General features: G+C 36.2%; 1 long non-coding RNA gene across 1 annotated transcript; it reads right to left on the reverse strand.

The window, feature by feature from the left end:
- Positions 1-12,552: 12,552 nt before the first annotated feature.
- Positions 12,553-13,458, reverse strand: LOC118598208. Its single transcript, XR_004947321.1, has 2 exons — positions 13,107-13,458; positions 12,553-13,032 (listed from the first exon to the last, which is right to left on the reverse strand). It is a non-coding gene; the product is annotated as an uncharacterized LOC118598208 (long non-coding RNA).
- Between the last annotated feature and the right edge of the window lie 7,766 nt (positions 13,459-21,224).

The raw sequence follows: 21,224 nt of genomic DNA on the forward strand, positions 1-21,224 counted from the left end.
AAAGGACAGTAAAAGTTTAAAAATAAATATACATCAATTTTAAGAAAATGTTATCATAAAATTGCAACTCTTTAATAACAAAAAGAAGATTATTGTCTGGAAATAATGATAAACAACTGTTCCACATATAATTGGACATATTTGGACAACACAAACAAACGAAAATGTTACCAACTTTTAAAATATGGAACTTTTTTCTTTTAAAATTTTGCAATACATGCTTATTTTAGGATGCAATATATCCAGTTACTAGAACAACATACCTAAATGTGAGGGTTGTTGCTAATTTAAAGATTTCATTTTGTCACAACCTATTTTATGAACCTTACCAAGATTTCCAAGTTCAAAATACAGAATTCCACTAATTCAATTGGCAGACTTTTTCACTTTAAAAAACACAAATATCTTGTATTAGGCTATTTTTAACTTGTTTTCATGATATTTTCCTGTATTCTTGCTGAACTTCTTCTGTATTGTACACGTTTTCTCTGAAGCTTTAGTTTTCTAACATATAATCTTGTTTTTAGAATCCACACTAGCAACACATTTCAGCTGTCTCTACTTTGTTTTTCTATGTTACTTGTTTCCTTTTTTTTTTTTTTGGAATATCACAAGATGCATGCTGTGGTGTTGTAAAACTGCCTGCCAATGCTGCATTTGCCCTCATGCTAGCATTAAAAATTTATACAAGGCCCAGCTCAGTGGATTGGAAGCTCTCCATGGTATTTTGCAGGCTCGCGATTGGTGAAAGGCACAACATACACACAGAAAGTGCTTATGGGTAGGGAGCATGTCTTACATACAAACACCTGTAAACAAAGGCTGTTTCATAAAGCTGACAGTCCCCCCTCCTTTCCAAATTTGCACAGAAAAGCAATTTCTCAGCTGATGCAAGCACTACTTGTTTGTAAAGCTTTGACAGTTACTGCACACAACGTATTCCCCAAGCCTCTCAACCAGTGGATGACTCATGAAGTATGGGAGATTATTATTCCCTCCTACAGACCTTTAGGAAAGTGAGGCACCGTGTGCTGCCGCAGTTTGCCCCAGTTTCCCTAAAACCAGGAGTTTTCCATAAAGCGTGTTCCTCGACAAAGGATGGTTACAAACTTGACGTATTTTCCGAACTATGATGTCCATGCAATTTATAGAGGTATACGGCGCTCTATCACAATGTTAGTCTGTTTTTTATTAGTTGCAAATAAGGTTGGGAGTTATTGTAAATATGCTAACGTGGCTAACGTGTAGCAGTGTCGAACTGGATTATATTTAGTAAATGTTACTAAGAAGGTTAGCAGTTAGCATTGTCGCAGTAACATTAATTTTAGTGGTATCAATCTGTTTTTTTTTTTTTTTTGTTGTTGTTTTTGGAGTTATTGTAAATACGCTAACATGGCTAACACGTTTCAGTCTTAAACTGGATTATTTTTAGTATGCTACTAAAAAGGTTAGGAGTTAGCATGGTCACAGTGACGTCTGTTTTAGTGGTATCAGTCTGTTTACATGTTGCAAATAAGGTTAGGAGTTATTGTAAATATGCTAATGTGGCTAACGTGTAGCAGTGTCGAACTAGATTATATTTAGTACATGTTACTAAGAAGGTTAGGAGTTAGCATAGTCACAGTAACAATACTTTTAGTGGTATTAATCTGTGTGTGTGTGTGTGTGTGTGTGTATGTGGTGCAAAGAAACTTTGGAGTTATTGTAAATATGCTAACATGGCTAACGTGTAGCAGTGTTGGACTGGATTATTTTTAGTACGTTACTAAAAAGGTTAGGAGTTATCACGGTCACAGTGACGTTTTTTTAGTGGTATCAGTCTGTTTACGTGTTGCAAATAAGGTTGGGAGTTATTGTAAACATGCTAACATAGCTAACATGTAGCAGTTTCAGATTGGATTATAATTAGTACATGTTACTAAGAAGGTTAGGAGTTAGCATATTCACAGTAACGGTAGTTTTAGTTCCAGGTATTCAATTCAATTATTTTTATAGCCCAATATCACAAATCAATTGCCTCAATGGGCTTGAATATGCTAACGTGGCTAACATGTAGCGTGTTACAAACAAGTTCTAGAGTTACTGTGAACACAGTTTATAAACTGACTGACAGACTGATGCACTTATCTCTGACTCTTGTCTGGCTATGCTGTATGCTGCTGTATGTCTTATAGTAGTGCCTTGCGTGTTTTAAGTTTGAAAATAGGCTTTTTGTTGACAGTGCACCTTATAACTAACTTCACCCTGTAGTGCAGAAACAAATGTAATGAAAAAAAATCAAACAAAGATAACCTAATGATTATTGTTAAAACCTAAATTATTCCCATTTATTCTAGATTATTATAACCCACTCCCTTGTACCAAGAAGATGTGCTCCCATACCAAGGACACCACCCTCCACTGCCCCCCAGAGTCTACCCAACAGGGCTAGTACCATAAACTTCAAGGACTATCATACTTGGCTGCATGGTCTGCAGCAGATATTTTTTAACCTTTTATTTAGCATGTACAGTTCACTTTTAGTAAAATCTACTATTTCTGGTTAAGTTAGAGTTCAGATTATGCTTGCAAGTGAACTTTGGTGTAGAGTACTACAGTGTGAATACAGATGTGCATTTCAAGTTGAGGGGAACGAATATGAAACATGTTGATTAACAAGTCATGATTGAATCAGGTTAAATAGATCAAATTTAAATAAGTAGCAGAACTAGCCATTTTTTGTCATGCTTGCTTCAACCAACCATAGTCTCAAACTATACTTATGAAATTGCGACACATTTCAAAGCAGTTTTAAATCACTCTTTGAGGCTATTGAAACTAATGAAGGTGTGAAAATGTTCACATTTCTTATTGACTATTCTAAGGTACATACACTCTTCGTGTACTAAAGGGAAGCAACTTGATGATGATAGAAGATCAAATGGATCACGACAGACCTGCTATCATTTTTACAAACAAAAATATCTGATCTCATTCATAGCAAGTGGATAACCCCCTCATCATCTTGTAATCCAACAGCTTTATCTAACCACTGAGGTTCAGCCAAATGCAAAGCACTACCTACCTTCAGCCTAACCCTACCTCAGTCCCATGATTATGGATGACTAGACTTATGTCGCAGACATAAAAAACTGATCCCACAGATTGAAGTAATACGTTAGAGGGATTTGCTTTTAGACTGTGATCTGATTATGTCTCGCTTTATTTGATCTAGGTTTATTTGGCAACATCCATTCCATGGGGCTTTTATGTAAGCAGATGAAGTAGTAACATTTCATCTTGTCTGACAGCACAGAAACAATTGTCTGCAGGCAAATCTGATGAAAAACACTTCAGAATGTCTCACAAATAGATGTTCTGGGCAATCTAGTCACAGAGAACGGGGATCCTCAAACACAGAAAAAGTGTATTATCTTTGGGTACTACATGTCTGAAACTCAGATTTTATGCATGTTTAGTCATGTGCTAACTTTATAATGTTTTTTTTTTTTTTTTTTAAAGAATTATGCAGTCAATTTATGGATATGTAAAGAGTAATATCAGATAAAACAATGAAAGCTAAAAATAAATTAGTAAAACATACCTTATTGTTATTGACATATATGTTGTTTTGTCTATAGATGATTCTTAAAATTACTGACATCTGAACAAAAAGTTTTTCTTCAGTCTCTTACAGGTTTTGACAGTTTTATCTTGGATGATTTTTTTTTAATATATGACTATCACCAGCTGTTGTTTGCTAGAGAACAAGGAACATCTCAATTTTTTAAAATCCCAATGAAAATGTCAGAAATTTTGACTGAATCAGTGATAAATCAAAAAAGAGACGAGATCTATATACTGTATACAGAAAGAAAATTAACTGATAATGATAACAAACAGGGAATAGCACAAAAATCCATTGTGAATAAATACAAATCGATGAATCTAAACAAATTTTGTTGCACAGAAAGTAATGCTTTTATTCAGAACAGTATGTAAGTTTTGCCAGAAAAAACCTAAAGCTATGTTCGCACCACCCTTAGCATTGTTCAAGTGAATATTTCCAATAAAAAGTCAATCTAAATCCACATTTAGGGCTCCCTTGTTCAAAGTTCTGGTGTTCACAAGCACCTATACACATTTTTAAGACTGTTTGCAAGCTCTACTTTCAAAAGGCACGGCCATTGAACACGCGTTGAAAGCTAAACCAGTTCAAACTTTGACCTAACCAAACTTTGACTTGGATTTGGTAGTGATGCATGGATGCACCTTTAATTCATAGAAGTGGCAACCATTTGAAAATTGATAGTGGAGGAGAAATTAATAACCACAGTTTGTACCATGCTGGATAAATAGTATATTATAGTCCACCAAGTCCACCAAGTGAAAGAAAGAAAAAGCCTGGAGCAAGATTTACAAGATTTTCACTTCTTTGACATTTCACATCAACCTCTTCCAATTGTTGTTGCTAGACATGAGCTTGTAGTAAAAAGTAAAGCACTAGGAAGAAGCTGCTTGTAAAGTGTGAACACCATTGACAAAATGTGCCTTCAGGAATGCATGTTCTTGAACATGTGTCACATGCCAGGTGTGAACAATGATGCACGATGACCTTTGTGTTAAGTGGAGCACATTTATCTGATATTATTTGTGCACAGTGATACAGTGGTTAGCACTCTTGCCTCAAAGCAAGAAGGTCCCAGGTTCAAATCCTGGCTGGGGGACCTGAAACAGAATCACCAGCGGTGGACCTTTCTGGCTAACTGATTACTCCAAATTATCCCTAGGTGTGAATGTGATGGTGGACCTGTGACAGACTGGTGACCTGTCTAGGGTGTACCCTCCCTTTGCCCTGAAATGGCTGGGTTAGGCTCCAGTAGCACTGTGTGCAGCTTTAAAAGCATAAAAGAAAAGACGTAAATGAAAACAACAGGTTATAGTAAAATAACAAGTTTTCTATTGTTTTGTTCTCCAGCATATGCAGACATGCAGTCAAAATGTCGTGGGATATTTGAGGACTTTTCCTATTTCATTTCAACATTGTGTGCATCTTGAAGGGTAAGGAGAATTCAAGTGTGTTCTTTCTCATCTTTGACATATCTTACTATTTTACTCTGTCACAGAAAGACCCTTTAGAGATTTCCAGATTAACGATAGACCTGTAGAGGATTGCCATCAATCACTGTCAATCTTGTATATGAGCTGTATTTGAACATGATAAATTACTCTTAAAAAAACTTTTTTGGCTTTGAAACAAACCATTGGATGTACAGATGATGACCCTGTTTAATAATGACCATTTTGGGTATAGAAGCTTACTCCATAGTCTAATGCATCCTCACAATTGACCGGTAAGTTTTGCTATCTCAAGTTTTCAATTTTGCAAGAAAACCGTAAGACTTCTTGTCAGTCAAAGATTGGAAGATTATTTAATAAAGCTCTGCTCTCTCTGCAAAATCAAATACTCGATATAGCTGACATTTCTCTTGTTTCATTTAAGTTACGGAACCATTCCTCCCGCTGATTGAAGTAACCACTGAATGACCCAATAGCTGGGGATTTTTAAGGACCCTTTTCAGCCGTGATATGTCTCCACAAGTGTGAAAGCGACTTGATAGCTATCAGGCAATTCTAAATTTGAAACAAGCTTTTCCCGGATGCATTCTGCCCAACTGGAGTATGATAGATTTTCTTTATTGGCTCCCTTCTGAATCCAGAATAAAAAATAGTAATAATTTCCTCACACACACCCTAATTACCAACCCAGAATGTGTGAAAAGTTTCAAAAAGGTCAAATGCATGCACTATTCCAGCTTGTCAGTGGAAACTGCTTATTCAAACTGCATAATTCCATCATTGGAATAAAAATGATGGCATTGTAATTCAGATGGATAGAGCAGAAATTAGATTCTGGAGTTTTTGCATATTGTCATTATGCAGCCTTTCAGCACGTGTGAAAGTGAAATGAGATGAGAGTTGGGACAGCTTTACATGTCAAATGAACTGAAGCAAGCACACGTCTCAATTCATAGCACTGTATTAACAATCTAAAGGACACCTTGATTGCATTAAAGAGAAAGTGCAACAGGCGCGCGGCGTGCATCCTAAAAAGTTGGGAATGGAGTCGTAGTCTATGGGTCATTCCTGAAAGAAAAGCAACCCAAAAAAAAACATGCTTATTTATTTATCAACATTTTCTGCTCATTTGAATCCTTAAAGTGTAAAAGCAACCTAAGTCATTAACTGTCTGTGTTCCCAAGTTGATTGTTTCCTTAAGGTCGACACATTTCCTAATTTTCTATTTCACATTTCCTATGTTTCTTTGACTTCCTGTTTCATTTTGTAGACTTATCGCCCAACGGCCCAGTGGTAGAGTGTCTGGAAACTTTTAGGTTCAAATCCACAGCTGAGTTGTACAGCTCCCATCAGGGAATGAGTTGAATTTAAAGAAAAAAATATCACACGATGTGATAACTAATGGAACTTGTAGGGTATCCTGTCTGTGCTCACATGTGAGTTCTCTATGCTTGTGTCCAATCCAAATCGTTTCCTAAAGTACTACTAAATCTGGATTAAAAATTAAGCAATATTAACTGATTTCTACTTGTTATGTCTCCGATTTTAAAGGACAAAAGAAATTTTAGATCAGTTTCATCAGTGTTTGATAAAAATCCACTAGAGTCAGAAGGTTTATCGTGACTTAGACCACGTCTGGTCATCCCCGGTCCTCAAGAGCCTCATCTGTGCCTGTATACCAACTTGATTCCACATTCTGATTGACTAAACTCACCTGATTTAAGGAGTTAGCATCAAGCAGTCCAGGGAGAGCTGGAAAACAGGAAGTGTTGTGGTAAAGTAGGCCATCTCTGATCTAGACCTTTTTTATTGGGTAAATGATACATTAGAAAACATCATTTTTCAACACTGATCATTTAGTCATTGCTGTTCTATCAAAAGGTACCGTGTTTTCTATGGAAGTTTTTTAGTTCCATCAGACTCTGAATTTTTTTTCCCCCCTGAATTTTTATTCTGAATTTTTTTAACCTCTGAATTTTTATACTGATTTTTTTTTTTAATCCTTGCTTTTTAAACAGCAATTTTTTTTTTTTTTTTTTTAATTTTAATCCCAAAACTGTTCAATTTAGGTAAATAAATGTTTTAAAAAAATAGACAGGGCCAATAAACGACAAAATAGCAATATGGGGGGTGTTTGTTTTGATCTTGGTACTTTTAAAGGGTATTCAAATAGTGCAGTTGGTTGCGTAATCCATGGAATGTATCCAGAAAGCTGTGTGATGTACTTCTGGTTTCTAGGTGGCCTAGCGGTTAAACTCCCGGTCTGCCAATCAAGAGATTGCTGATTCAAACCCAACTAGGGGCTTATTTTTTTTTATTATTATTTTTAATTTTAATACCAAAACTGTTCAATTCAGGTAAAAAAACAAAAAAAAAAAAGACAGGGGCAATAAATGACAAAATAGCAATGTGGGGGGTGTTTGTTTTGATTTTGGTACTTTTAAAGGGTAATCAAATAGTGCAGTCGAAGGCTTAATCTATGGAATGTATCCTGTTATGGGGTAAGATGGCCGTCAGCGACCGCGAAGGCCACATCGGAAGGAATTCAGACACAGCTCAAGAGACCAAAACAAACGCTGACGTCACGTCAGTGTCAGGATTTGATTGACTGGATATCGATGTGCTCCTGGATCGACCACTTGCTCTGGTGACACTGTTTGGGCGAAGTTTTTCACTCTGAATTTTTTATATCGAATTTCTGACCCATCAAAATTTTGAGTCTCGAAATTAAAAACACATATTTCTTTAAGATAGAAAATATTTTTGGGAGGATATAATTTTGCTGTTTAAGAAGCAAGGATTAAAAAAAATTCTGAATAAAAATTCAGAGGTTAAAAAAATCAGAAAAAAAATCATAGGTTTAAAAAATTCAGAATAAAAATTCAGGGGGAAAAAATTTCAGAGTCTGATGGAACTAAAAACCTTCCATAGTTTTCAGATCTTGTGTGAACAGGAATTGAGTGAGATCTGACTTGAATAACAATAATCAGGGTAAACAGCAGTTATCAGATAAGACTCTTCAATTCTGACTAAAAGATATTTCAGTTTTTCACAAAGTATTAACAACATTTGACTGTCTTCACAAGAAACATCATGTTCCTTCAGTTCTTTCAAACAAAACAAAAGTACCAAAGCTTTTTTTCTCTCATGCGTTTATAAATTAGAAACCAGATTTGTCTTCAGAGCCGTTCAGTCATTTATTTCTTACTGATCCTGCATTTGTCGTAAAGGTAGTATGCAAACCTTGCTTTTTCAGTCAGTCCCCCGCTGATTGTTCCAGAACCACTTGATTAACTTTTATTAAGCAAACGTTCTGGTGTACCTCCGTGTAAAGGGTAGTTTTTGTATCAATGTGACAAACAAACAGGCAAGTACTATGCACTCAATACAGTTTAGTGTACTGATTTAGAGTGAGGTGTTTGTTTCAATCAGAAGAAGTTCACACTTATGAGGAAAAATAATGCAGGTCCAAATGCTTCACAACAACCATCAAGCATGGTAGTGGAGGTGTGATCATTGGGGATATTCCAGAATCCTCAAAAAAGTGAATAAAACAAAGATCACTCCAGGATATTGTGCAAAAAAACGACAAATTGGAATAGAAAAAACAAATAATGGTCAAGTCAGACCGGATTGTCTCATTATGGAAAAGTGGAATTACATCTTTAAAAAATAAAATAAAAACATTAACAACTGAACACGATTTAAACAGAATAGAGTGGACGCAGAGTGTCTGGTTTGGCTTTTTATGACCCTTTTCTGCTTTTTTAAATAAACAAAATATAAATAATAGGAAACACTTTCCCTAATTTGCATGATTGAATTTTTTTTCTAAATTATATCTGGGAAATTGAGTTATTTTTTTTTTATCTGTACCAAAAGAAAAAAACTGTTGTAATAGGTTTGTTTGTTTGTTTAAAATAATTTTAATAAAACTTGAACAGAGCATTTTGTGGGAAGCAGACAGTCGTGAATGACACTTTCAGCTCTTTTAATATGAGTTTGCGTGCGATTTCATTCTTTTGTATTTAACAAGGATTCTTAATATAATTTCTTATTTGTGTTTCCTCCAGGTAAAGGTCCTGGTTGTCTGAGTGAAGCTAACTTCTTAAACTACATTGGGTCCGTACCCTTCAGGACACTTTTCATGAGGACTGCTTGTAATATTAAAGCGATTTTATCTTTCTTCAAGGCAACTTCTCCTTCAGAAGAGATAAAACAGCTTCTCATTTTCATTTATCATCAAACTTAACACCGCTGGAGTTTAATCAAAAGTGTGTCATGCTCAGACAATGTTAAACACACAAAAAGCACAACTCCTAATGCCATTTTACAGAAGGACGATGTACATTGAGGCCAGAAATTGATCACGCCTCTCTGCAGTGACCGAAAGCAATTGTGAAATCCCCTCATTTCAGACTTATTGTCCTCTTTCATCTTCCTTTTTACCTTTGATCTTACATTTCTGACTCGGCGATTGTGTCCTGCTGCTGCACTTACACCTGTGTGTAAGGAAAGTAGACCGAAAGTGTCGGGCTTTCAGGAGAAAAATTGTAGAAGCATTTACCTACAAGCACATAGACAGGATTATTCCCACACGGACGAGAGCACTATCATCCACGGAACATCTGCTTGCCATCAAATGTGGCATCAAAGGCTGCTTGTTACTTGGGCTGCATTAGCCGTGGTGATGTTTCAGCTTTGATATGCTATGGAATTACTTTTGCAAACAACACGTCCTCCTGCAGCGCTCCCTGAAAGTCTGCAAGCCTCAGTCCTTCATGTCCAAACAAAACGAGTGTCGTTCTGGCTGTCTGGATAATCAAATGAAGACAGATGATGAGCACCAAGTCTTCCAAACATCGCCTCCCACCAAACTCCCTCAGGTGAAGGATGTATCACTGCGCTTAATACTGCCGGCTATTACAGCTTCGTAAAGGAGTAGGTGAGCTTAGACACGCTTATCAATACTGTCACTTGAGCAACAGACATTTTGTTTGTCTCCTCACTCAAGGAGCTCAAAGGTGTTGGTGGGAGATAAGTGGAGCTGGATTTTTGTTTTCTCCAGGGAGTAGAACACGTTGCCTCTTTATGCCGAGCACATCTGTGCTCTCTTCCACTCACCAGTTATTCCAGTAATTAACTGCCTATATGTTTTTTTAAGGAAACTGTAAATGATATTAGTGTTGCAGTTTGACTGACAGCCAGTGGGAGGTCTATTGTCAGTGATGTGGAACTAAGTAAGATGCCCCTCTGAATGTGTGTGCATGTTCTGCATAAATGTTGGATGATTCAATTAAGGTGTTCTTTTTTTATTATCAAAGAAAGACTATTTACATGCATCCCCAATGAATCAAGTCAGACATCAGGGGTGAAAATGTTACCAAAAATCTAAATAAATAATTAAATGAAAGGCCCAGTCTTCAACAGCTATAATCAACTCCCTAGTTATATATATAAAACGGAAAAAAATGTGATTTAAAGTTACTTAATTAGGAATGATAGAGGTAAAATCTGGCATTGTATAAAATGTTTATTTAATTTTCTGACATTGTATAATAAGAAAAAATATTGACTTGGCAAAAATTGACCAGAATTGAATTCAGACTTCAATATAGCCCCACTCTGATCCTTTTTTGATCTATTAAAAGTGTTCTCAGTAGTGCTACCACAAATGATTATTTTAGTGGACTAATCAACGATTATTTTTTCCGATTAGTCGTCTAATCGGGTCATGCGCAAACTGGATCTAAAACACACATCTTAACTACCATTAGCTTTAAACTAACTAAAAATTAGATATATAGCATTGCCTGCGATAATGCTATAGTGTGAATGCTGTAAGCCGAATTCGGCCGATGAAAATGCTGAAATTGATAACGGAAACTGCTGAAGCTGATAGCGAGCTAAAATATTAGTTATATGTAAAATTAGCCCAAAAAACTGAAAATAATGTAGGTTAGCCAAAACAGCTAGCCTGTAGCTTAAAAAATAGCTAAACTTCAATAAACAAAAAAAAGAAAAAACTAAATTAGCCAAAATAGCTAGCATGTAAATATTAGCCTAACTCCAAAATAGCCTAAAAAACCTTTTTAATTGCCAAAATAGTCCAAAACGCTAGCATAATTCTGTTATAACTTTCAACTTTACTACACTCTGACTCCATTAAATATAAAGTAATGACTAATCGACTTTTAAATTAGTCGTTGACTATTTTAATAGTCGATTAGTCGAATAATCGTGGCAGTCCTGGTTCTCAGTGATCTTTAATTATGATTATGCAGTTTTTTAACCAAATAAAAGTAAACTCGGCTTAACTTCCCACCATCTCTTCATTTATATGTTCTGATAGCTTACAACACCTCTCACCTACCACCTAAAATAATAAATCCAACAAAAAGGGCAAGGAATATCAGAATTGATTGAGCCAGATGGCAGCTCAGACGAGGAAAATAAAGACGTAGATGAATCTAGACCAGGGGTGGGTAAACTACGGCCCGGGAGCCATATGCGGCCTCTTAAATTATTTAATCTGACCCGCCATACTAGAAGAAATAATATTTACAATCTTCTTTATTTATTTTTCTAGTAATGTTGGTGTCTAATCATAAATGGTGTACTATAAAATCAGTAAAGTCGGTTTAGGTGCAGAAAGTTATTCTGCATTCATGTGATGCTGGAAGATTTTTTTGTGTTTTTAGAGTTGAACAGTAATTTTTTTTTAATCATTCCAACACCACATGAACACACCATTTGTCTAAATTTGCATTTTTCCTTGACTGACATCAGTCCATTGGTGCAACTGGCATTAAAATTAGAAAAAATTAGAAAAAAAAACATTTTTGAAATAAATATCTGAATTTTAATTTAATTAATCTAAATTTAAGCAGGTTTTTGTCAAGAATCTATGTTATGTCTTTCTCTTACAAAATGAATTACCAAAAATTGCAGTGCATTTCATCTGGTCTGGCCCTTGTGACAAATTTTAGAACCCTAAAAAAATGTCCCCCCTCCTAGTTATAGCTTAATTTTCTTAATTTATGACATCTATCATCAGAAAAATGAAAATGCCATAAGAACATATTAAAAGCAACAATAGCACATTTTTTATTGGAGTGGGTCTTACAAATCCAGCTATTGACATTCATGAGATTCACCTATGTGATCCAATTAAAAGAAATTCAGCTGAGGAATTATTTAATTTAATTTTTTAAAATTTTTAAATAACACATTTTCATGTCCTGGGGAAAAACAAGTTATTTCTGTTTTAAACAACTCATAAGGAAATTGCTTTTTTTAACCTGTAAACCTTTAACGACTAAAATCCAAATAAATTCTTATTACTGGTTGAGAAGAAAATGCAATCCCCCCTGAGCTGTTTGGTGGTTCCCATGGTTGAATAGTTTTGAATACCTGCCCTTTTTTGGCAAATATGATAGAAAATTTGAATCATGTGTTGCAAGTGGAACCATAAAAACAGGGGAGACAGGCGTGTTCAAATAAATTGACAATATTTATTGATACAGCATTCCTGGTCTTTAGAATGTTCCACTGTTGTCCTGAGCCGAGATAAAACAAACGTAAGGCAGCAACTTGCTGCAAGCACTGCAAACAGTTTAAAAAGAATAAGAACGGTAAAAACTTATAAAATGACAAACACCACACACATGCACATGCTAAAAACTAATCGGCTGGCAAACAGAAATTACAGACCCGGAAGTGACCACCAATAAAAATAATAAAAAAATGTAAAAGCAGTTAGTCTGCGTCTTGCAGACTAACTAGAGTAAAAAAAACTAAAAACACAATATAAGAAGGACAGCAGGTAGCGGTATGATGACTGGGGAATAAAAACAATCAGTTGTTAAAATACCCAGTTCTTTAAAACATCAAAAGCAATAAAATACCGCATACCTGTGGTATCGAGGACCCACACTCATTTACCCTGTCGGTCTACCTTCAGATACTGCAGCCCTGTCATAAAATACATACATTAAAATATTTAAAAAACAATAGAAAACAAACATGATTAACAAAAACAAATTTACCCCAATGGCTCACAGCTGCCGCACAAACAGCGTGGGCCCAGCAGTCAACCTGGTCACCCACAAGAATCTGGCACTGCTGGGCAGCCCCGCCCACTCCTATTTAAAGGGGCCTTAATGGAAGAGCCACACCCTACAGGTGTCACCCATCACACATGTTTCAAATAAGTTTACTTTAGTGTAGTTTAACTTTAAAGAGGTGTGGTAAAGAAGTGAAAGGGCTATCGTTGAAAATAGAAACTCTTGTTTGTGTTTTGTTTTCTAACTGGTTAAATCTGGTTCCAGGTAGAATACTCCCTGATGAATAAGTGTTGAAACCAAGAGGTGTGGTTTATTCAGGCTTTAGTTTGGGCTCTGGAGTGTAAAAGGAAAGCAAACCAAATAAAAGTATACATTTTCTCCACCACTATTCAATCAATGTGAGCTTTCCCAGAGTTAAAGCACCGTTAGACATCTGATCCTTTATCCTGAGGGCTCGGTTTTAGCTTGTATTTAAACCTGATCTTTTTTTTTATTTTTCCTTCAGCTGGATGTTTCAGTTCAGACAGGATGAACTGAGATAAGCTCATTTATTCACTCGCCTTTTAACTGTCCTATCTCACAGAGTTTGCTTGATTGTGCTCTGAGATGCCGAATGACTCAGTGACGAGGCATAAAAGCATTTCTTTATGAGCAGGAGGCAGCAGCTCCAGCATCCAGGAAACCATAGACCACAGATATGTACACAAACGCAGAGAAGGCGGGCGTGAGCATGTCAAATAGCTTTACCACAGGGGTTTCTTGTGGGGTTGTACATGTTAATTCAATAGCTCAGTATGTTCTTTTTTTCTATTTCTTTGTCAGAACTGACAGTAATATAAAGCCTGTACATATTTGCAAACCCACATTAGAATATTAGGTTGTAGGTGGTGCAGTTGATACCTGACAAAGGAAACCAAATTTCCATTTATTGAAAGGGAGGCTTTTCATTCTGCACAAATAAAATGGAAAATAAAAGCAGATTTAAATTAATTCAAATAGCACAAATAAATAAAACTATTAGGAAAATACAATTAGTTTTATTTTAGTTAATCATGTAATTAATTTAATATTAGATTCTAAGTTTAGAGTCTGACATTCTGTAAAAAGAAGCTCAGCTTCCTGCCTCGTATGCAACGCCTTCCACGCTTCCTGCATTGAAGCTGTTCAGCACATGCTGTTCTGTTCTTCACAACCAACGCCAGCTCAGCAGCTCCCCCACGCTCGGGTTTTCAGCAGAAAAGCACACCGACTGGAAAAGTTCTGCTAAACAAGACGGCTACCAACGGACAGACACCCAGGAAGACCGCAGGATTTCAAAGTGAAATGAAATCTTGAGGTGACAGAAAAACACGGACCATTATTGTCAGTGTTGGTATTGTATTAGCAGAAGGATGTTCTATTGTAGGAAGGAAGATTGCATCTATTGATCTCCAAAAGTTGTAAAAAAAAAAAAAGTCAAAATCATCAATTTTTTGGCTCAAATATTGAAGTGGAAAACAGGAAAAAGTATTGGAAAAGTTTCATTTCTATGACCGAATGAGGCTGAAATTACTGTGATGGAAGTAGAAGAGGTTCTGGGAACTGAAAGAAAACTGTGAGGTTGAGAAAAGCTCTCTGAAGCCAGTGAAATATTTTATAAGATCCTCTATCAATCTGTCTTCTCATCTATAAATTACCTTTTTTCATTTAAAATACTGATTTATTGGCTTGCCATTGTTTCTACATTTAACAAGGGCGCCGAATGGAAGCGGCCTCCATTCCACGCCACTTTGCGGCGCTTCCACGTCCAGTGTGAACCAGGCGTAACTCACCTGACACCAATCTGACAATCACCCACCTGCTTCTTAAGCGGCACTCAGAGCCTCACTCTGTGCGAAGTATTGTTTTGTGCCACCTTGCCTGCATTACTGAGCGTTTCCGTCTGGACCTGATCTTCTGTTTCTGACCCTGCTTCTGATTGCCTCCAGCCTGCCCCGACCCAAACCTGGACCCTGACTACTCTATTCTCTTCTTGGATGATCTCATGCTCATGATTGACCTCTGCCTGTCTGACCCTGATTTAGCTTTGTGGACTTTTAGCTGTGCTAGGTTTCTGTCTGAACTAATAAACCTGCTGCTTTGTGACATAATCTTGCAAACAGGTATTTCCTGCTTTCACTATAAAGACAAAGCCACATAATCTGTTTGTAAATGAAACCCAAACTAAAATACGATGACAGGAAATCAATGTTTGTATTTCGGCCTTGTAGAACAGAAAACAGCACACAAATTAATTGGCTTCAACAAAAAATAAGCAATCAATAAGAATTCCAGCATTGTTCCTCAGTTTAAATCCTCATTGAATGCTCAACAGGTTCCAAGACATTCAAACAATTTTTTAAAAATTATTTATAAAAAAGAGAATATTTTTAAAAGTGAAAAAAATAATTTTTTGTGATATAAATATTGAGCTAAGACATTTGAAATACAAATTCACACTTTTTTAAAGTGGTCTGGACTAATCTACTGGAACTTTTCAGAAAGAAATTACACTGATGCAGCTGAACATAACAATAAAAGCATCCGATTATTCTCCTGCTGTTAGTTAAGGGCTGCTGCACCTGAACATCAGAGAGAGAAGCAGAAAAAAAACAGATAAATTGATGAATGCAACACTGAAATTGGGTTTAATTTCCCCCCAGCATGCACTTTGTCTGCCTAATTAATTGGGTTTGATTCAGTTGTGTTGCCCAATTGCATTTAGAGGGTTGCTAAACTAGATAAAAGATGGAGATAGAAAAGACAGGTTCCTGCTGGAGCTTTACACTTTTTTGGGGGCTTTGTTTGCATGTTTTGACAGTTTGGCTGCTACACTGGACTTTATTTCAGATATTCAGATTCTTTGTAATTGTTTTATTGATAGCCTTAGTTCATTTTAGGAAAATTCACACAAGGGTGGATTTTAAAGATCTGCTTTTTGTGGGTTTATAGGCAAAAGTGCTGATTGTCTCTTTTTTCTAGCAAACTGGAAAGTCTAAACCACTTTTAAAATTAATGAAAGGAAGAAAAGGGGAAAGCATTTAAGAAATTCAAAGGAAACATTGATCGTAAACAAGTTTAAACTTTTACAACAACCCTTGCAAGTCGAGATAGAATTTGTTGATTTTGATTTATTTATGGATTTATATAATTTAGGAAAGTTTTAATGGTGCTAGAGAAATTAATTGTTCAGCATTTCTGTTTTAATGGTTATTGGATTCGGCTGCTGTCAAAGGTACTTATCATAACAAATGTGCTCATCCAGAGGCAGAAAAATCAAACCTTTGTGGGATGTATATGGATTCGATGAGCTGTGAGAAGATGCAGAGCAGGCAGTGCAATACATTTAAATCCATCTTCAAGCAGGGCCATTGATGTGACACCCCCAGGCCCCCAAGGTAAATAAATGCAACAACAACCCCATTCACATTAGATTTTTTTCTGTTAAACTCAAATGTCTAAAGCTACACACTACCAGGTGATGTGTGTTCAAGAATGTACATTTAGTCTTTGTTGTCCTCTCTGCAAAGTGTGATTTTGACAAAAAAATAAATAAAATAAGCCGCATCCACTTAATATAATTTTGGAGCAGGAAACACAGTTGAAGATAGGTGGAGTATTGCTGTTTATTTTTGAATTATTCTTAAGTATCTTCATTTATCTATAACGTTGTGGCGTTTTTCTTAAAGATAGAAACCATCAAAAATTTGCTTTGGTGACTCTGATGATGGGGTTGAGACTAATATTGTGTTATTATCCATCCTGTACCCTACATAACCTTTTAAATTCACTCATTTGTCAGCACTTCAGAACGTCTTTAGCGGTACAGACACACCGGACATCCACATGTCCACTACCTTGGCTTGGTACAAAATGTCAAAGTGGTGCGAATATCGCAAAATGGACATAAAATGGAAATGGTTCAGTTCATCGTTGGCATTCTTGCTGTTCCACAAATAGATTACCATTATGTCAGGGGAGTGGCCTGAATGTATCTTTATTTGAAAAACAAATATGGTCAGACTTGTTGTCATCTGTGTTAACCAGATAAACCAAATCCATATGTCACTACCAAATTCAAGTCTCTGGTTTGACACGTTCAATGGCCACGTGCTTTGTATGTACTATCCAAAAAAGGGTCTTAGAAACTTGCATGGCGATGCCTTATTGTAAGATTTGAACACATGTTGCCAAACATGGCTTAAGAATAGCTATTGAGAGTCCAGAAGTAAACAAAAATTCTTAGTGATGTCTAGTTTGAGCATAAATCTCAAAACTCTTCAAAGGTTATCTAATAGATTTGAAAAAGACACAAACGTTTCAGGATCAATAATTGGTAAAACAAATTTGTGGGTAAAAGCTGTGTTATAATACATCTGTTATCATAGACAAAATTGTAAAAATTAATGTAATACAATTAAATTATATATATATATGAAAACTAGTCTAAAAATAATTTATCACATTTTCTGCTACAGCTCAGTAGAAAACTAATGTGTGGGAGGCTTTGATGGATACATTTTTAAGTTGAGATCAAACATAGGCAAGTTCAATGCTGATGCAGCAAACCGCTAAAAGAGTGGTAGATAAAGGCGCCTTATTTTTTAGAGTTAGCCTAATAACGGTTATTTCATATAATTTTCAACTGCAGAAAATACGTCAAATAAGTGTCCACATTGCAGAAAAGCCTATTTCAATACCCTTGTCCTTTTGAAAACAGACTTTACGCCATGAATATTGTGAGTAGATGTGTTCCTTTATTTATAATTTGTGTGATTTTTGTAGATTTTGGGTACATTTCTGGATCTCTCAATGGGTTAGGAGTCAAGAATTAGTATTCCACGAAAATTTTAGGAAAAAGGTACTTCCTTTACTGATGTTTTGATGTTAAGAGAAGAAAATACACTGAGCAAGATTGTTATTACTATGATCAAAAAATGACACTTTGCAGCTTTACGGTGTATCACAGTGTCATTGATAAAGATTTCAGTGTTCAAGCATGCTTTATCCAGTTCCTGTGAAACCTGCCCATCCCCTCACATAGCCTGCCTTTTATCTTAGCTGCAGCACACGTTTGGCAGACTTCATATAACTGCTTTTATTCCTGATGGCGCACCGGGTTACTGCTTGGAACACTGTCGGGCCAGCATGGCATAATAATCCTTGTTCTGTCTTACTTAATGCTATCCTGCCTGGGGCAGGGGTAATTTTCCTGCCATTCTTACACCTCATGAACACTAAGAAGTCTAAACTAAATTAATCATGCCCCTTTCTATGTGGATGGGTTGTAACCCATCCTATCTGCTGCTTGAATCCGGTTTCATATTCAAAATTCATCTAAAAAAAACTGACAGCCGCTGGGAGCTTGGAGGCCTCAGAGCTATCCATCAGTAAAAGGTAAACAAGGAAGCCAACATTAGGTGAGCATTTACAAACCAGCCTCTACTGCTGATTCCTTAAGCAAATGTTTTGCTTTGGCCATTACTTGAGATATTATAGGACCCCATTATGGACGTTGATGGTACAATTTGATAGAAATACTGCCATGTCTACCACAGTTCATTTGAAAGACAGATATCTTCTTTACTCCTGTTGTGATGTAAAATAATGTATACCACCCTAGAGGCCAAAAGTTTGGACCTATTGTATCATTCAATTCGTTTATATATATATATATATATATATATATATATATATATATATATATATTATTTATTTATTGACCTTTATTTAACCAGGATAGTCCCATTGAGATTTAAAACCTCTTTTGCAACCTCTTTTATATATATATATTTGTAACTATTTATTTCTTAGATTCTCACTGAAGCTTCACAACCATGAATAAACACTGAATAAACCCATGTGGAGTTATGTACTCAACCAAAAAAGGTTAAATAACTTAAATCATATTTTATATTTTCGTGTCTTCAAAATAGCCACCCTTTGCTCTGATTACTGCTTTGCACACTCTTGGCATTCTCTTGATGAGCATCAGGAGGTCCTCACCTGAGATGGTTCTCCAATAATCTTGAAGGACTTCCCAAAGATGTTTAGGACTTGTTGGCCCCCTTTGCCTTCCCTCTGAGGTTCAGATCACCTCAAAACATCTCAATGGGGTTCAGGTTTGCTGGGTGTGGAGGTCAGGTCATCTGCTGCAGCTCTCCATCACTCTCCTTCTTAGTCAAATGGCCTTCAGTGAGACTCTACAACGTAAATAGTCATGGAAATAAAGAAACCCATTGAATGATGTGTGTAGCCTGGGCTGTATGTTTCAAGTCCAGCTTTGTGCCACTTATATCCAGACGTACCACCGATGTTCCAAGTACTACCAAGTGTACCCTCTATGTTCCCCATGTACCACCCATATACCACCAATGTTCCAAGTACCACCTGTGTTCCATATGTACTACATATTTACTACATATTTTCCATATGTACCACCTATGTTTGAAGTACCAACTGTGTTCCATATGTACTACCTATGTTACATTTGAACCACCTATGTACTACCAATGTTCCAAGTACCACCTACGTTCCATATGTACCACCTATATTTGAAGTACCAACTGTGTTCCATATATACCACCTATGTTCCATATGTACCACCTATGTTTGAAGTACCAACTGTGTTCCATATGTACTACATATTTACTACATATTTTCCATTTCCATATGTACCACCTATGTTTGAAGTACCACCTGTGTTCCATATGTACTACATATTTACTACATATTTTCCATATGTACCACCTATATTTGAAGTACCAACTGTGTTCCATATATACCACTTATGTTCCATATGTACCACCTATGTTTGAAGTACCAACTGTGTTGCATATGTACTACATATTTACTACATATTTTCCATTTCCATATGTACCACCTATGTTTGAAGTACCAACTGTGTTCCATATGTACTACAAATGTTTCAAGTAACACTTATGTTCTATATGTACCACCTATATTTGAAGTACCAACTGTGTTCCATATATACCACCTGTGTACCACCTATGTTCCAAGTACCACCAATGTTCCATATGTACCAACTATGTACCACCAAAGTTCCAAGTACCACCAATGTTCCATATGTACCAACCATGTACCATCAAAGTTCCAAGTACCACCTGTGTTCCATATCTACTACCTATGTACCACCAATATTCCAAGTACCACCTATGTTCCATATCTACTACCTATATATCACCAAAGTTCCAAGTACCACCTATGTTCCAAATCTACTACCTATATACCATCAATGTTCCAAGTAACACCTATGTTCCATATCTACTACTATATACCACCAATGTTCCAAGTAACACCTATGTTCCATATGTTCCACGTATGTTTCAAAAACCTCCTATGTAGCCTTTATGTTCCACATGTACGACCCATGTACCACCTATGTTCATTATGTACCATCTATGTTCCATATGAACCACCCATTTACCATCTATGTTCCACGTACCAGCGATGTTCCATATGTTCCACCTATGTTTCAAGTACCACCTGTGTTCCATATGTATCACCTTTGTACCACTTAAGTTCCATATGTACTACCTATGTACCATATATGTTCCACATGTACCATCTATGTTTTAAGTACCACCTATCTACCACAAATGTTCCACCTATGTACCCTGCATGTTCCACGTGTACCACTAATATTTTAAGTGCCACTTATTTATCACTGATGCCTCAAGTACCACCAATGTAAGACCTATGTTGCATAATTACCAGCTAGCATTTAGGCCAGCACAACAATGTGAAACATTCAGGCAATGAGGCTTCTTCAATAGGTTTCCATGATTACTTTTCAATGGACACCCTGTAGCAAATCAGAATCGAGTATTACCCTGAACCATGGTGTAAACAACTAAATTCTATTGGTCAAAACCTACAATAGCTTTCAGATAGCAGCAAGAGTAAAAGTATTCTGAAAGCAGAGTATTATTTAATTTAACAAAGTCAATGATAAAAATGCAAAATATAAAAGTCTTGGACATTATTTTCACACTTGGATTGGCTGTCATATATTCTAGAAGGTAGTGTCAATGAAAACCTGTTACATGTGCCGGAGAAGAG

This window comes from Oryzias melastigma, linkage group LG24, assembly GCF_002922805.2.
Source record: "Oryzias melastigma strain HK-1 linkage group LG24, ASM292280v2, whole genome shotgun sequence".
NCBI classification, from domain to species: Eukaryota; Metazoa; Chordata; class Actinopteri; order Beloniformes; family Adrianichthyidae; genus Oryzias; species Oryzias melastigma.